This window comes from Pipistrellus hanaki (assembly GCF_964339955.1).
Source record: "Pipistrellus hanaki genome assembly, chromosome: 7".
Lineage (NCBI taxonomy): Eukaryota > Metazoa > Chordata > Mammalia > Chiroptera > Vespertilionidae > Pipistrellus > Pipistrellus hanaki.
Genome location: NC_140509.1, coordinates 74,443,575 through 74,459,117, shown reverse-complemented (window position 1 = coordinate 74,459,117; position 15,543 = coordinate 74,443,575). Strand labels below are relative to the sequence as shown.

The following is a 15,543-nucleotide window of genomic DNA, read 5'->3' as shown; positions in this document are numbered from 1 at the left end:
AGGGGGATAGATAGAGAGAATGAGAGAGAAACATCAGTGTGGGAAAGACACATCGATTGGTTGCCTCCTGCAAGTGCCACAACCAGGGCCATGGATCGAGCCTGCATCCGAGGCCCTTGACTGGAATTGAACCCACAACCCTTCAGTTTGCAGGCTGATGCTCCAACCAGTTAGGCAAGCTGGCCAGAGCTATAATGTTTTATTATCTGGTTCACTCCCTGGGAGTCAGGGAGACATTTCAACCATGCCAGCTGCGTGACAGCAAGTGAATGTCTTACCAACTCATGACCTGGGTTTCCTCATCTGCAAAATGAGGCTGCTAGATCGAGAGTGAGAGGTTTTTTCCCATGAATGCTATATTTGGATAAGTTGTAAACATTCAATTTGGCATTTATATAGCATGTCATGTATTCATTTCATCTTTTCATTTAGTTTAACTATATGTCCCTTAACTTAATGGTTTCTTCATTTTCGGATCTTCTTTTGTAGGTAGCACCTGACTAGCTCCATGTAGAGTGAACATGAATTTAATAATGAATACTGTTTGTTTGTTGATCTTTATTACATTTCTCTACAATTAGCCCTTCTTGACTTTTCTATATGGCAATGTATCACTTTTAAATTCTCAGTAGAAAATTAGAAGCACCAGTGGCCTAATGGATAAGGCATTGGCCTCCTAAATTCTCAGTAGAAAATTGCATCTTGAACAAGTCCCCAGGAAATGATATAACGCAGTATATCACCATTAAATCAACAAAATTTCCCTAAACTTAAAAATGTCTTTCTATGCTGTATTAATATACCCCAACCAACGTGTTCCTTATTTCAAATCGCAAAGGGGCTTGCATTGTAAAGAGTTAAAACTTATTCTAACTACTCGTACCATAACCACAAATTGGACATCTAAATAACGCGTCTTGGCATCTCCTGCCTGGAAAATACTGCTGATTTTTTTTTTCTTCTCTCTCTCTCTCTCCTGAAAATCTGGCCTTGATTTGCATTGAATTTCAATGACTTCCTTAAGCAAACACCTGGCAGGTCCTCAGGTCTGATGGAAACACAGACACAATGCTGTAAAAGCAGCTTGCTCTACGGCAGTGTCAGAAAGGTCGAAGGTTGGCCATGGTCCAGACCTCAAGCTGTTCACACTGATTCCAGACAAGCAGTGCAGGCAAGTCACACTGCCCCTGGCTGGAGTGAAAGGCTTCGCTCAGCTCCTGCTGAAAATTGATATTTGTACAGTGGAACAGTTTCATCGTCCTGATGAGTCATGCTCCTGACTTGCGAGGCTCCTAAACACTGTGGTTTTGGGACCTCTGCCAAGTCTCCCAGCCCCAAAAAAGCACTCCTCCAGAGCCACGTGGATGGTCTAGAATCTAGATTCTAGACTCTGCTCAGGATGGAAAAGGAGAGCATGCCCAGAGTTTCTCTGCCCCCATCCTCAGAGCCTACCATTCAAGGATATTTTTCATCTCTCTCTCTCTCTCTCTCTGTCTCTCTCTCTCTCTCTCTCTCTCTCTCTCTCTCTCTCTATTACACACCAACTGCAAAAGTTGGAATGAGTCCAAAGAAAAGCAATAATTGGTAGTGGATTAAAAAAAGGAAAAAAAAGATTGAAAAGGCTGAGAGCTCAACAGCAACAAAAAAGAGGAAATGAAGCAAAAGGGACTGCATGTCTGGGAAATATTAAATGACGTAGAACAATAGGGAACTTGGATAGATTATAGCAGCATGAATCAGGAGGAAAGGAAATGGACATATGAGCAGATTAGATTTGGGAGAATGTTCCTCAGCTGTGACGCATTGTGCTTCAGGGTGTCGCTAGGAAATTCAAAGTGCTTTGTGGACGTTTTTATACAGTGGAAAAATGATTTCTGTGGGAAATGAAGATACATACTGTAAAGTGAACATTTAGATGCGTAGGTTCGACAGAGAGAGAGAGAGAAGAGAGAGAGAGAGAGAGAGAGAGAGAGAGAGAGAGAGAGAGAGAGAGAGAGAGAGAGAGAGAGAGAGGAGAGAGAAACCTGGCTGTAAAAATGTCCAACTGGTGTTAAAGAAAAACAGTGTGTTTACAAGGAGAGCCAAGAACTTTGCTTTATGAGTATGTGACAGAGCTAGCTCAGTGAAGAGTTTTTCTCAAAGGCATGGTTCAAAAAGCTGTCAAATAAATAACGTTGTTCCTATAAAGATGCTTTTCTAAAAATCTGTATGACCTTCTTATATGCAGAATATTTTTATTGTAAATGTTGCTGATTTGTTTTGAGCCCTTTAAATGCTCCAAATTTTCAACAACATTTTTTGTATTCAAACATTATCGCAGTACAAAAGGTCCACAAAGCAATGACCTAGAAGAGGGATTTAATTTGGGAGGGGAGAGATAAGGAACACCGGGCCTCAGTTTCTCATATATCCCTCAGGCCACCAAGACCTTCCCCAGAATTGCTTACACTTTCTGGAACAAAAAAACAAAAAAAAGTTTGAGAAAAATCTGATTTAAAACTTTTCTAACATTGTGGTTAATCTATAACTACCTGATTTTTTAAGACATCGTTGAATTTTTTAAAAATGAAATGTAAAAAATCTATAGCCTGTATGTCCTGGGCATTGGGCTAGTCATAAGAAATAGGAGTCCATAAATCCTATTCTTTTCCTTATTATTTAAAGATAATTTAATTTTGAATTTAGTTATATCACATGAGGTATTAAATTTATTGAAATTTAGCTGCTAACTCATTATTTGAAGATCCACACTATAATTAACAGAGAAGCTTTGTAGAATAAAGTAAATTTCTTTTAAGAAACAGATGAAGTCAGATTATGAAATCTTATTCATCATCTACTCATGTAAGTATAAGGTTTTTTAAAAAATCTAATTCTGAAATTTTTGTCTGAAGGAGAAGAGAAATGTGATTAAGTGGCAAAACTGATCTATCCTATGTACAGATTGATCATATTTAATTGTTTAATTATATTATTTCCTGGAATATTTTTAAATTATTAATATTATGAAACTCTTAATCTGAATGATGAAATAAGGTTTTGTAATATTACTATTCCAAGTGGTTTTTTACAAATGTTCAGTGCTTAATAATGCTTTAAATAAGAAAAAAAAAAGCAGAGGGAAATGATAAACCATTCTGTTGAGAATTATACATTATCTAATTTGTATAATACAGTGACTAAGTCTTAATTTATTCCAACATTCACTTGTATATTAGAATGTACAGCTGGTTAATTTAATAATGTCTATTATAATCCATTTGCTTCCTAGTTATAGTTTTGTCTGCCTAATGTACATCATGTGAAACTATGGAAATATTTAATTCTTAATTTTAATATAACATAAAAACTATTGCCCAGTGTTTCCTTCTTTATTAAAAAAAAAATTGCTTTTAGTATGTGGATTCTTCTGATAGGACTACAACTCTAAATAAATTAGATGATCATTTTAGGTTTCTCCAAATTCATTTCTCAAGAACATATAATAAGCAGAGTATTCATTCTGATTCTATAATTCTAGTTCTAAAAATATGCTCTTATTTTTTTTGAACTCGTTTAGTTGTGAAATAAAGTCAAGACAAGCTACTTTTTCTTTTTTCCTTTTTTTTTTGCCTTTATTGTCCAAAATGGTTCCTTTCTCTTTACTTTTCCCAAGTTCTTTTTGAAATACTGGCACTTTCAATACTTTTTAACTCTTGGAGGATAAATTCCTATATGCTGGAAAGCATACACAGTGTAAGTATAACACATGAAAAATGATTATTTGGGAAAGGGCTATAAAGTATACAGATTAATTAATTGGATTGTCAAATTTATGAAGTAGTTACACCCCTTTACATTCCCAAGAAGTATGTATGAGAATTCAACTTGCTCAAATCCCCCACCAACATTTGGTATTATCAGTCTTTTCAATTCTAGACATTCTGATGGTTGTGTAGAGGTTTTATCTGCATTTTCTTGACAACTAACGATGCACACACCCTTTTCTTGTGCTTACGTGTCACTCATATGTCTTCTTTGCTCTTTTTTATTTGATTGCTTGATCTTCTTATTATCAAGTCATGGAAGTTGTTAGTACAACGTGAATACCAGTCTTTCATTATCAGGGATATGTTCTAAACATATTTTCTCCCAGGCTTAAATTTGATGGTTCATGCATGTCTTTTGATGAAAGGTTGTAAAGTCTGATAAACTGATAATTTTCAATTAGTTTTTTCATAGTTGTCTTTTCATAATCTGTCTAAGAAACCTTTGCCTATGCTCAACTCACAAAAATATTTTCCTAGGATTTCTTTAAAAGCTTTAAGGCTTTTCCTCTCCAATTAACTACCATGTATGGTCCGAGAGTAGGGACATCAGAGCTATTACGTTAGGAAGGGTCAGTCCAATAGAAACTTACATGGCTACTGAAGCAGAACTTGATTGCCATATATATATATATATATATATTATTGATTTTTTACAGAGAGGAAGGGAGAGAGACAGAGAGCCAGAAACGTCAATGAGAGAGAAACATTGACCAGCCGCCTCCTGCACATCCCCCACTGGGGATGTGCCCACAGCCAACGTACATGCCCTTGACCAGAATCGAACCCGGGACCTTTCAGTCTGCAGACCGACGCTCTACCACTGAGCCAAACCGGTTTTGGCTGATTGCCCTTTTTTGAAATTGAAAAACATGCAGAACTGTTAAATCTCTAGGAGGAAACATTCAATTGTAGCATCTAACATGTCAAGAAAAGTTGATATGTATTTATGTATTTTGAAAAGTTGTATTTTTTTATTGAACTTTTTGTTGATGAGAGAGAAACACAGACCAGCTGCCTCTTGCACACCCCCCAGTGGGGATGTGCCCACAACCAAGGTACATACCCTTGACCAGAATCAAACCTGGGACCTTTCAGTCTGCAGGCCGACGCTCTATCCACTGAGCCAAACCGGTCCCGGCTTTTTATTGAACTTAATCCTTGTTTACTTTCATAGCCTTCAGAAGAGTAACAGTCATGTTACAACTCCCTTGACACATTTTATTGTCTTAACTGCTTATATATTTTGGACCTGGAAGAATATAATTATTTACAATTTAACTAGTGATGGCATTTCAGGCTTATAGCTCTTAGAGATGGAATACATTCAACTGATCCATGTAAAGCCTCTAATTGTGAAGCTGAAAAAATTGCCAACTTCTATATATCAGACATTCCCCTGCAGTAATGTTGAATAATGACATGAGATAATAATGCATGTGAAAAACACACTGCCAATGTTCCTAGAGATATGGCTGGTATTATTAATGATAATATTTACTCCTTGTCATGTGGAAGGCAGCATAGAGGCCTGAAGGAACTGGAGGTAGGTAAGGTAGGCTTTGATGGAGGGAATGACGAAGGAAAATTCTGGGTCCTGCCAGGTGAATATGATGGGCAACAGTATTTTTCACGTAGCAGCACATGATTCCAGCACCTATACTGTTAGCAAAACAAGGTAGAAGGGACGCCAACACACAGTGTTTCCTTCACAATATTTTTGCAAAGCTAATATCAGCAGAAATAATCTGGCTGCTTTAGATTTGGAGGGAAATGACATAAAACCAGCAGTCATAATTCTCCCTAGCTAGGAAGGTACCAAAATTTGACTTTTTTTTTTTGGTAATATGCTTATAATATAATTTTTCAATAAACAACTGAATTTTGCTCTAAGTTCCTATTTTAACTTTTATTTTAAAATCTTTCAACTGAGTATTATAAATAAAAAACAAATGGTTATACACTCGGAGTTCCTACCGCTGCCTTTTAGTGAACATAAAAAGCAAGCATTATATCTAGACTTGAACATACTTTATTAATCTTATGGTCTGAGGGAAACAAAGACGATAATTTTCCCCAAAGCCATCGTGTTTGCTTCAAGTTCATTGGCAGTTATTCATCACTGGTAACATTAAAAATTATCCTAATTTTCTTCCTTCATTTCCCCTCTGAATTTAAAGGGATTGTTCTTAAAATAATAACATAAATGCTCTCTAGAGCACAGAGTCTGGGAGGTTTTGCAGATCCATGCATGACTCATGGTAACAATCAGAGGTCAGCATATTGTGTTCCCATAACCTGCACAATTTCACCCACAGACGCCATTTGGAGAAATGCTGGCACAGACTGCACAGTTTCTTAAGTGTGGGAGAGCCTGTGCCATAGAGCCTTGTTGAGTTGTGATTTCACAATATCTCTTAGTCACCCATAAAATTGGAAGCGAGCAATTACATAACAAATATTATACATCACAGAACAAGATGGATAAGCATGTCAAACACATTGGCTAATTCTCTAAATTAACTATCCTATATGATAAAAGGCTAATATGCAAGTAGATGGAACAGCTGAACAACCAATAAACTGAACAATCGGTTGCTATGATGTGCGCTGACCACTAGGGGGTGTGTGTGTGGAACATGGCTGACTGGCCACAGTGTGATGGTGGAGCAGGTGAATAGGGGTGCCAGACCAAAGTAGGGTGTGAGTCACTGTCATTGGGGCAAGCCTCTGGTGGTTACTAAAAATTCTTTGCTCCTATGTGCCACCATCCTGCCTGGCACTCACGCCTGCTGGCGGTGCTGGCCCTGCTCACACCCATTGCCAGCTCTGGTCCCACTCGCACTTGCTGCTGGTGCCTGGTGCCAGTCCTGATCACTGGGTGCCATCAGAGGGTGTGAGCAGTGGCTGTCAACCCTGATTGCCCTGAGGTCTTCTCCACCTCCCCCTGCTCCTGAGGGGCAATCGAGGTGTCAGACAGGGGACAGAAGGCCATGGTGTCAGGGCCTGGGCAGGGTTACAAAGGATGGGCTGAGACCTGCCCCTGTGTCTACTGCAGCCATGCAGCCCACAGTTCCTTTCAATGTGCACGAATTTGTGCACTGGGCCCCTGGTTTCATATAAAGAGGGAAGCATTGTGTCAACTACTGAGGCATAGGCAAATAAGACTGTTACATGAAGTTAAGGGAAAGGGGGGGAAATGTGGTAGAAGTCCCAGCCACAACCCACATCAGAACAGTATCAGAAGAATCTGATTAATAGAATAACAGACTACAAATCAGAGGAACCATCTTAAAAACGTAGATGAGTCACACCCTACTCATATGTCTGATAATAATGACTAATTTCTATGACTAACATTAAGATTTTTAAATATATTTGAAATGTAGAAAAACCTTTGTTCAAATGTAAAATGCAGAAGTAACTAAACTGGGTTAGACAATCTTGTTTTGAGGCAGAGAGGGTAGAAAAGCAGAAAGTGGATCTAGAAGGGAAAATAAAGCTATCCAGCACAAAATGCTTGAACAATTTTGAGCCAGCTTTCTGCCTCACCTCCTATCCTTTCTCTACACATTGCATATGATCAGACACTTAGGACCACTAGCTGCTACTTGAGGCACCATATATAAGGCATCCCAAAAAAGGTATGCACACACTTTGAATAATTATAAAGGCAGTGTTTATTAAAATACATTTCATTTTCAAAACTGAGCTATTAGCCTGGCCAGCATAACTCATTGGTTAAGCATTGACCAGTGAACAAGGAGGTCATGATTCTATTCCTGGTCAGGGTACATGCTCAGTTTGCCAGCTTGATCCCCAGTTGGGGGCATGCAAGAGGCAGCTTATCAATGATTATCTCTCCATCATTGATATTTCTATCTCTCCCTCTCTCTTCTTTCCTCTATGAAATCAACACTTGAGCTCTCAGTTGTTAAAGTGTGTATACATTTTGGGGAAACACCCTGTATATTCTGTCATCATATGTTTGCTCATAAAATTCCCCTACTGAAATATCTATTATCCTTATCACCTTCTCTGACTGCAAAATTCTAACTCATCTTCAGGCCACCCATGAAACTTTCTATGATCCTCTCAGGCAGAAATCTCCCCTGCATTGCTACTCCCAAGGCCCTGAGTTTATAGTTCTATAATAGCATCCCTCAAAACTTATCTGATGTTAGAGTCAGGCACCTGTCTTCTCTGTTTAATTGCAAGAGTCCTCAGGGCACGGATTAAGTTATATTCACCATTTGTAAGCCCTATGCATTTCACAACAATGCGCACACGTTCAGATGAATATCTATTGGTTAAACAGAAAATGATTTTACTATTGAGATGAATCTTAGAGTCATCCAGTCCAATCTTCTCATTTCATAAAGCAAAAATTGAGGCCCAGAAGAGTTCAGGCAAATAGATAATCAATGACAAAATATGAATAAGATATAGATATTCATTTGCCCATTCTTGTCTTTTCTTATTTTACAATTATGAAATAAAGCATCATTCTCATAAAGTTCATAATAACAGCTCCAATGTCTTCTAAAAAGAAGAAAAGATGAAATGTAAATGAGTTAGGAATATGTGAATAAAAATTCTTCTAAAATACTTGCAGGCTGAGAGATTCTTAAAAAGTATTTGAGAAAATATTTTGAGCTGTATTGATTCCACAATGTTTGAGAAGCAGCTTGTGATATTTAATAGCTCCCAAAGGCAGCTGGTCCTCCCATTCCAACGTGGTAACAGTATGTTAGGAGATAAACAGATAAAATTATTTGCTATAATTATAAAATAAATACAACTGAATGATTTATGCTGTCAGTCTAGAAAATTGCAGAATCATGTAATCCTCCTGGTAGATTTTGTCTAACAAAATGTTAAAACCAAATTCAAGCAACCTATGTTTTTTAAAAAAGTCAGTTTGTTTTTTTTAATCTCTATTATCAGCAAAAATCAAGCTTCTTGTGTGTCCAGAACTAGGTGTTTTGTTTTTGTTTTGTTTTTTACATTTTTCTCATATTCGCCTTTTATATTAAACTTGTCTTATTCTTGCATTAGTGAATACCAAACTTTCTCAATGACTGTTTGACAGTCTGACCGTTTGACTGTCCGACCAATAGCTATGATATGCACTGACCACCAGGGGGCAGATGCTCAACACAGGAGCTGCCTAGCTGTGGTGACTTGGCAGCTGTAGTTCTTGGGTGATGCACCTGGAACCAGAAAGGAGGGAGCCCAATTCTGGGGTGCATCCTGAGAACCCCCCTCTCAGCAATCTGGGACTCCTTGGGGGATGTAGGAGAGCCAGTTTCAGCCCGATCATCGCAATCCAGGCCAGGGGGGGACCCCACCAGTGCACGAATCTGTGCACCAGGCCCAGTTATTAATAACAAACTACAGCATTTACTAATGACTGATTTCTATAATCGTGTTGCATTCATTTCCCTTACATGCAGGTGCACCATTTCTCTCCACTAATACTAGCAGCACATTTTTTTCTTTTCAGAAATATATTTTATTATTTTTTACAGAGAGGAAGAGAGAGGGATACAGTTAGAAACATTGATGAGAGAGAATCATCAATCAGCTGCCTCTTGCACACCCCCTACTGGGGATGTGCTCGCAACTAAGGTACATGCCCTTGACCAGAATCGAACTTGGGACCTTTCAGTCCGCAGGCTGATGATGCTCTATCCACTGAGCTAAACCGGTTTCGGCAGCAGCAGCAAATATTTTAGCAGTTGGTTGCCATGTCATTAATCTTGGACTGACTTCTTTGATGTGTACAACAGGAAATATTTTGCTTTTGGAAAACAAGAAAAATAGGTTTATTTGCATTACGCTTATTAATTTGTGCAGTTATTCAGTGTCTGGTAGGTTAATATTCACAAAAAGTATTAATTTTTAATAAAATGCTCTATTATTCTATGTTAACGATTACTCATTTACTTCAGCCCTTTGTATTCAGCATGTCCCTATCGAAATTAACCTACGTTTCTACGATAAATGAAGCTTTTGTGTTTTTGCAGCCCACATAAACTTAAACCTTGTATTTTGGCCTGCATTAGCCTTTGAGTTTGACATGCTTGTTCGATGGTGTGCAAACTGCTGGCTCCTCTCCAGGACTTCTGATCCAGAGGGCACCCCTGGGCGCCCCTGTGGGGGTCCCCTGACGGTTTGTTACTTCCGGGTTGGGATCCCAGCCTGCTCTAATCTCAAGGCTTCTGCTCCTCCTGCTCCAGGCGGTCTCTGAGGCCTTTCTGTGAGGGGCCTGCTTTTCCATTGGCCCTGATCGCTGGAATAACGGTAGGGGGTCAGTAGGGGGAGGGGAGCACTCAGCAGAATAGCCACTACTACCTTTGTCTTTATTTTACCATGCACATGCTACACTGTTGTCATCTTGCTACCCATTCCTTGGCCTTTGCCTTTTTCACTTAACATAGTTTCGTAAGCACTTCTTCCTTGTTTTAAACAAATGTTCTCTCAATGACCTTTTCCTCCTTCCCTCCTTTGGGAGAGATTTACTTTCCCTTTTGCTAAGAAAAACGACTCTTTTCAGAACTGAAACTGTTGTCGGGTACACGCACACACTTCGATGCTTGATTGACCTTTCGTTTGGACAAAACGAATTACCCAGCAAGGATGATGCTGAGGGCGGTGGTACCAGAGGAGATTTATCTTGCTCTTGTTTACCCAACCAAGAGGCATTCCAGTCTCAGGGAGGGGAGAAGCCAGCAGGCTGTAAATTTCTCTGACTCCTGTAAACAAAGCCTGTCTGGAGGCAGCTGGGACCTGACACCCCCTTCAGAAGGGCCGCTGGGGAACAGAGCGCAGGCCTCTCTCTTTGTGGGACTTTGTGCCCGGGGAAGAGGAGACTGGGGGTTTCTAGATGCAGAGATAGGGCTGACATCTTTCTAGTAAACAAAAACCACAGCGGTGGAAACTTCGAGTTGCCTTACAGCGAGGGCTCGGGGACTCCTTCAGGGAGGAGGGAACTGGTCTCTCAGGTTAGGAGGGGCTGGTGTTGCACTTGGTGAACCTCTTCTTGGCTTCATTCAGGCTGAGAGATGGATATCCTTGGCACAGTGTTCATTGGGGAAGGAGTCTGGGGCACGCAAGGAAATACTCTTGTATTTGGTAAGTGAATGATTGGCATCCTGGATGTATACTTAGAAGTATTAGCGATGACTGAGTTTAGCTCTGAACATTTTTACAGCCCTGTTGTCACTACGAGAGGTAAAGAGGAATTTTTTTTTTTAAAGGCGAGGAGGGGTAAGTTTTCTCAACCATCACCTCAGTAATGAAGAACCATAATATATACATTTATATAGTGCCGCATTGCAACTATCCCACGAGTTATCAACAGTTAATATTTTATTTTTCCCTTTTCATTTAAAAATGTGCTCATTAGCCGAAACCAGATTGGCTCAGTGGATAGAGCATAGGCCTGCGGACTGAAGGGTCCTGGGTTCAATTCCAGTCAAGGACCTTTACATTGCTTGAGAGCACATCCCCAGTAGGGGTAGGAGGGGTACAGGAGGTGGCTGGTCGATGTTTCTCTCTCATCAATGTTTCTAACTCTCTATCCCTTTCCCTTTCTCTCTGTAGAAAAAAAATCAATAAAATATATTTTAAAAACTTTAAAAATAAAAATGTGCTCATTAATTTAAAGTTAAGATGTTATTGACAACATTTCTAATTTTCAAAAAATCTTATAATGGTCTTACTTCCCAAGTAGTCTCTCTCACTATTGATGGGATTATAAATTGGTGCTCAGTGTCTGTGATAAAGCTTCAATACTACATCTACCCTTTGCAGCAGCAATTTAATTTTTAGGACTTTATGCTGTGGTATGTTGGGCATGTGGGCAAGGTTTACATGTTAATATTATACACGTTAACGTATTAAGTGTTACATATTTTTAAAATCATAAATGATCAAATTTTAAAATAAAACAGAACTAGCTAAATAAATCATGGTACATCTATATAGTAAAATTCTTTATGGTTGCCCATCTTGATGTACAGATGTTTTAATGACGTGAAAAATGTTCAGGATATATTACTAAGTTAAAAAACAAACAAAAGCATGCATCATTTAATACATATTTAATACACATAGATGCAGACACTAGAGTCGCAGGGGTCCTCAAACTTTTTAAAGTGGGGGCCAGATCACGGTCCCTCAGAGAGCTGGAGGGCCGGACTATATGAACTACTAATTCCTACTGTAACACCTCGGCTGCGCTCACTGCCCAAAAAACCTGGCGGGCCGGATCAGACTCCTCTGCGGGCCGCATGTGGCCCGCGGGCCGTAGTTTGAAGACCCCTGCACTAGAGTGAAATATATCAATATGTTAAAATAGTTTAAATGGCCATTTTGAGTGGTGGGTAATAAAATTCTTCCCTTCCCTCCTTTCCTTCTTTTCCTTTTTCTTCCTTTTTTTACCCTCCTCCTCTTAAAAAAAAATATTTCTATTGATTTCAGAGATGAAGGGAGAGGGAGAGAGAGTTAGAAACATCAATGATAAGAGAGAGAATCATTGATCAGCAGCCTCCTGCACGCCCCCTACTGGGGATGGAGTCTACAACGCAGGCACAAGCCTTTGGCCGGAATCAAACCTGGGACCCTTCAGTTGGGAGGCCGACACTCTATCCACTGAGCCAAACCAGCCAGGGCAACCCTCCTTCTTATACCTGGTTTTCTGTTTTCCAAGGTTTGGGGCCTTCATTTTATATTTTTCTTTTCTTTTTAACCTTATCTTATAAAAGTCTGCTATTTGGATTTTCTTTAGGGAATTTATGTGGAAAAAGAGAGTGCAATAATTGTCTTCCTCTCTTTTCTATTTGATACCTTTTCCCTCAGTAATTCGAAGGTCTCTCCCTCCCTGGCTGAAGAAGGGAGAAAATACAATAGGAAAAAGAGGAGCAACACTCCACGGCGCCTTTCAGAAGAAGACCTAGACAACAATTCTGCCCCGTCCATTCCTCTTCAGGAAATCAATTTTTTAAATGACATCTATTTCTTTTTACCTGGTCTGATAGTTGAAGAACTGGTAGAAATACAAGTCACTATTTGCTGTATAATTATTTCATGGTATTTAAACATCATGTATTTCTTCTCCACAATAGTTAAGAAATTAGTTTCACCTGAAAAATTTAATAATTTATAGCTTTTCTGATACTTCATAACATTTTTTTTTCTAATGAGTTAATAAATCTAGGTGTTTTTTTTTCTTTCCATTTTCTAATTAATGTCTGAAAAACATTTTTTTCAAGAAAACCAAAACAAGTCACATTTGAAGGTCAGGATAAGAAAAGTGCTAATAGAAAAGATAATGTTCATTAAGACTAAAAGCAGTTGACTTCCTCAGTTCTCCTGATATTGAAGTCTTAGGGTTAGGGAAGGTGCATAGCACATAACAGGTTAAGAAATATTGAGAACTGGAAACTGGTATTGGCAATAGTGCTTATATTGTTCTAACAACTGAATATAGTCTGACATGAACAGATGGTATGAGTTTCAGGAATATTAAGCTGTGGTAGGTAAGTGAAACTTATGCCAGAGTATATTTTCAAGCAATCCTTTTAAAAAAGTGAATCCTGCAATAGCTAGGATCTGGAAACAGCTCACGTGCCCATCAGCAGATGAGTAGATAAAAAAGCTGCAGTCCATTTACACCATGGAATACTATGCAGATATAAAAAAGATCCCTTTGAAATACCTTGGAGGGACCTGGAGTGTATTATGCTGAGTGAAATAAGCCAGGCAGAGAAAGATAAGTATCACATGATCTCATTCGTACGTGAAATGTAAATAAACTGATGAACAAAATAGATCCAGAGGCATAGTAGCATGGAACAGACTTACAAACTGCAGAAGGAAGGCGGGTGGGGAGAGATTAACCAGGGAGCTTATATGCACCAGACAATAGGGTAGGGAAGGCCTGGGAGGGTTTCGTGTCTGGTGGATGGTGGCCAATGGGGCCTGGGGGGGGGGGGGGGACATCTGTAATACATTTAACAATAAAGATAATTTTTTTAAGTGAATCCTATCAGCACAATCATGATAGATGCTCTATGCTTTTCTTTTCAGAGGAAATTGATGGTAGAACCAGTGTTTTCGCTTTGCCTTTTAACTTCTGCCCATGCTCTGGGTGTGCCACGGATCCCAGATTGAGCACCAGGGATGCTGGGCCCATGATTCAGGCCAGGCTGAGTGGAGATGTGGCATGCCATGCTTCTCTCTTCCCAAAGGCCAGACGAATTCTGTAGGAAGGAAGTCATGGCAGGAATCAGGGCCGAGAGCCAGGGGCCGCCTTCAGAAACCCCAGCAGGAACTTCTAGTTGGTTCAGTGTCAAGGAGAACCATTGCCAGTGGACTGAAACCTGAGGGATAAGGAACAAAATGGCAGACTTTGCAAGAACAAATTCTTGGAATACCGATGGCAAATGTGTGTGGAGAGGGATTTCCGAACCATGGGAGAACGTTGAAGGATTGCTACAGACACTGTGGAGATATACTTCTTTGGATCCATTATGGTTACTCTGGTCTCACTCTCAGCCTCTGGTCAGCTGGAAAACGTTATTGTTATATCCCTTTCGAAATAATAGTTTTCAAGTGGGGTACACAAAGGCACATAGGCGGGCTTCTTGCTCCTGCCTTTGAAACAATAAACACTAGAAGTATCATTTGGAGAAAACAGCAGCTACCAGGAAATTAATTAGCCAAGTTAGTGTGTGAGTGTGAGTGTGTGTGTGTGTGTGTGTGTGTGTGTAGGGGGGCGGGGGGGGGCGGGGAGGGGCAGGGAATGGGGAGGACCCTTGAATAGAATTTAATCTTCCAATAAGAAATCTTCATTCTTGGGTCAGACTGATTAATGAGGTGTCATTTAGACTGCCAAATTGGGTTTATCCCTTTGGCGTGCAACTGAGCATCATAAGCACTCGATAGGCATATTCTATGGCGTTACACTGCTTCTTTGGTATTGCATAGCTAGTCATCTTTGTAGCATTCTATCTGATTTGGAAAATAGTTCAGAGCAACCCAGAAACAACTTCAAGATAAGAAAAAAATTGTACACCCTTCACAGCTCCTTCCTATTACATGAACGTGCACATTGAATGCTCTCTCGAGATGAAAAACACAAGGGTTGGCTTCCCAAAAATGTTTTCATTGGCTTTAGGGAACTAAAACACACCAGTCCGGGTGACTAATACTTCCTGTAAAATAAAGACGGATCAACACATAATTAAGTTCTGGCTCAAATATAATTGTTGTCTTGGAAACAGTTTGGGGAATAAATATGGTTATGCTAATGAAACTTCTTGTGATTCCCACCAAGGATCCCGTCTATTAATTAGGCCAGGCCCGTGTCAGCAAACTGCGGCTCTCGAGCCACATGCGGCTCTTTGGCCCCTTGAGTGTGGCTCTTCCACAAAATACCATGGCCTGGGCGAGTCTATTTTGAAGAAGTGGCGTTAGAAGAAGTTTAAGTTTAGAAAATTTGGCTCTCAAAAGAAATCTCAACCGTTGTACTGTTGATATTTGGCTCTGTTGACTAATGAGTTTGCCGACCACTGGGCCAGGCCATTTTACAACCTGGTGCTATCCATGCTGTAACATTTAAAGGGTTAAGTATAGTTCCTATAAAAGGAAAGAAAAAAAGCGATAAATCTTAAATTCCTTATCAGCTCCCATAAGGATTCCAGTGTGTGTGTGTGTGTCTTAGTTTGTG

General features: G+C 39.6%; 1 pseudogene across 1 annotated transcript in view; it reads right to left on the bottom strand.

Annotated features, from left to right (window-relative positions):
• Positions 1 to 1,252: 1,252 nt before the first annotated feature.
• Positions 1,253 to 15,543, bottom strand: part of LOC311626040 (eukaryotic translation initiation factor 5-like) — a 426,341-nt pseudogene continuing 412,050 nt past the window's right edge. Inside the window, exon 2 of the transcript in view lies at positions 1,253 to 1,273. The product of the transcript in view is annotated as a eukaryotic translation initiation factor 5-like (transcript). The remainder of the gene's footprint in view (positions 1,274 to 15,543) is intronic.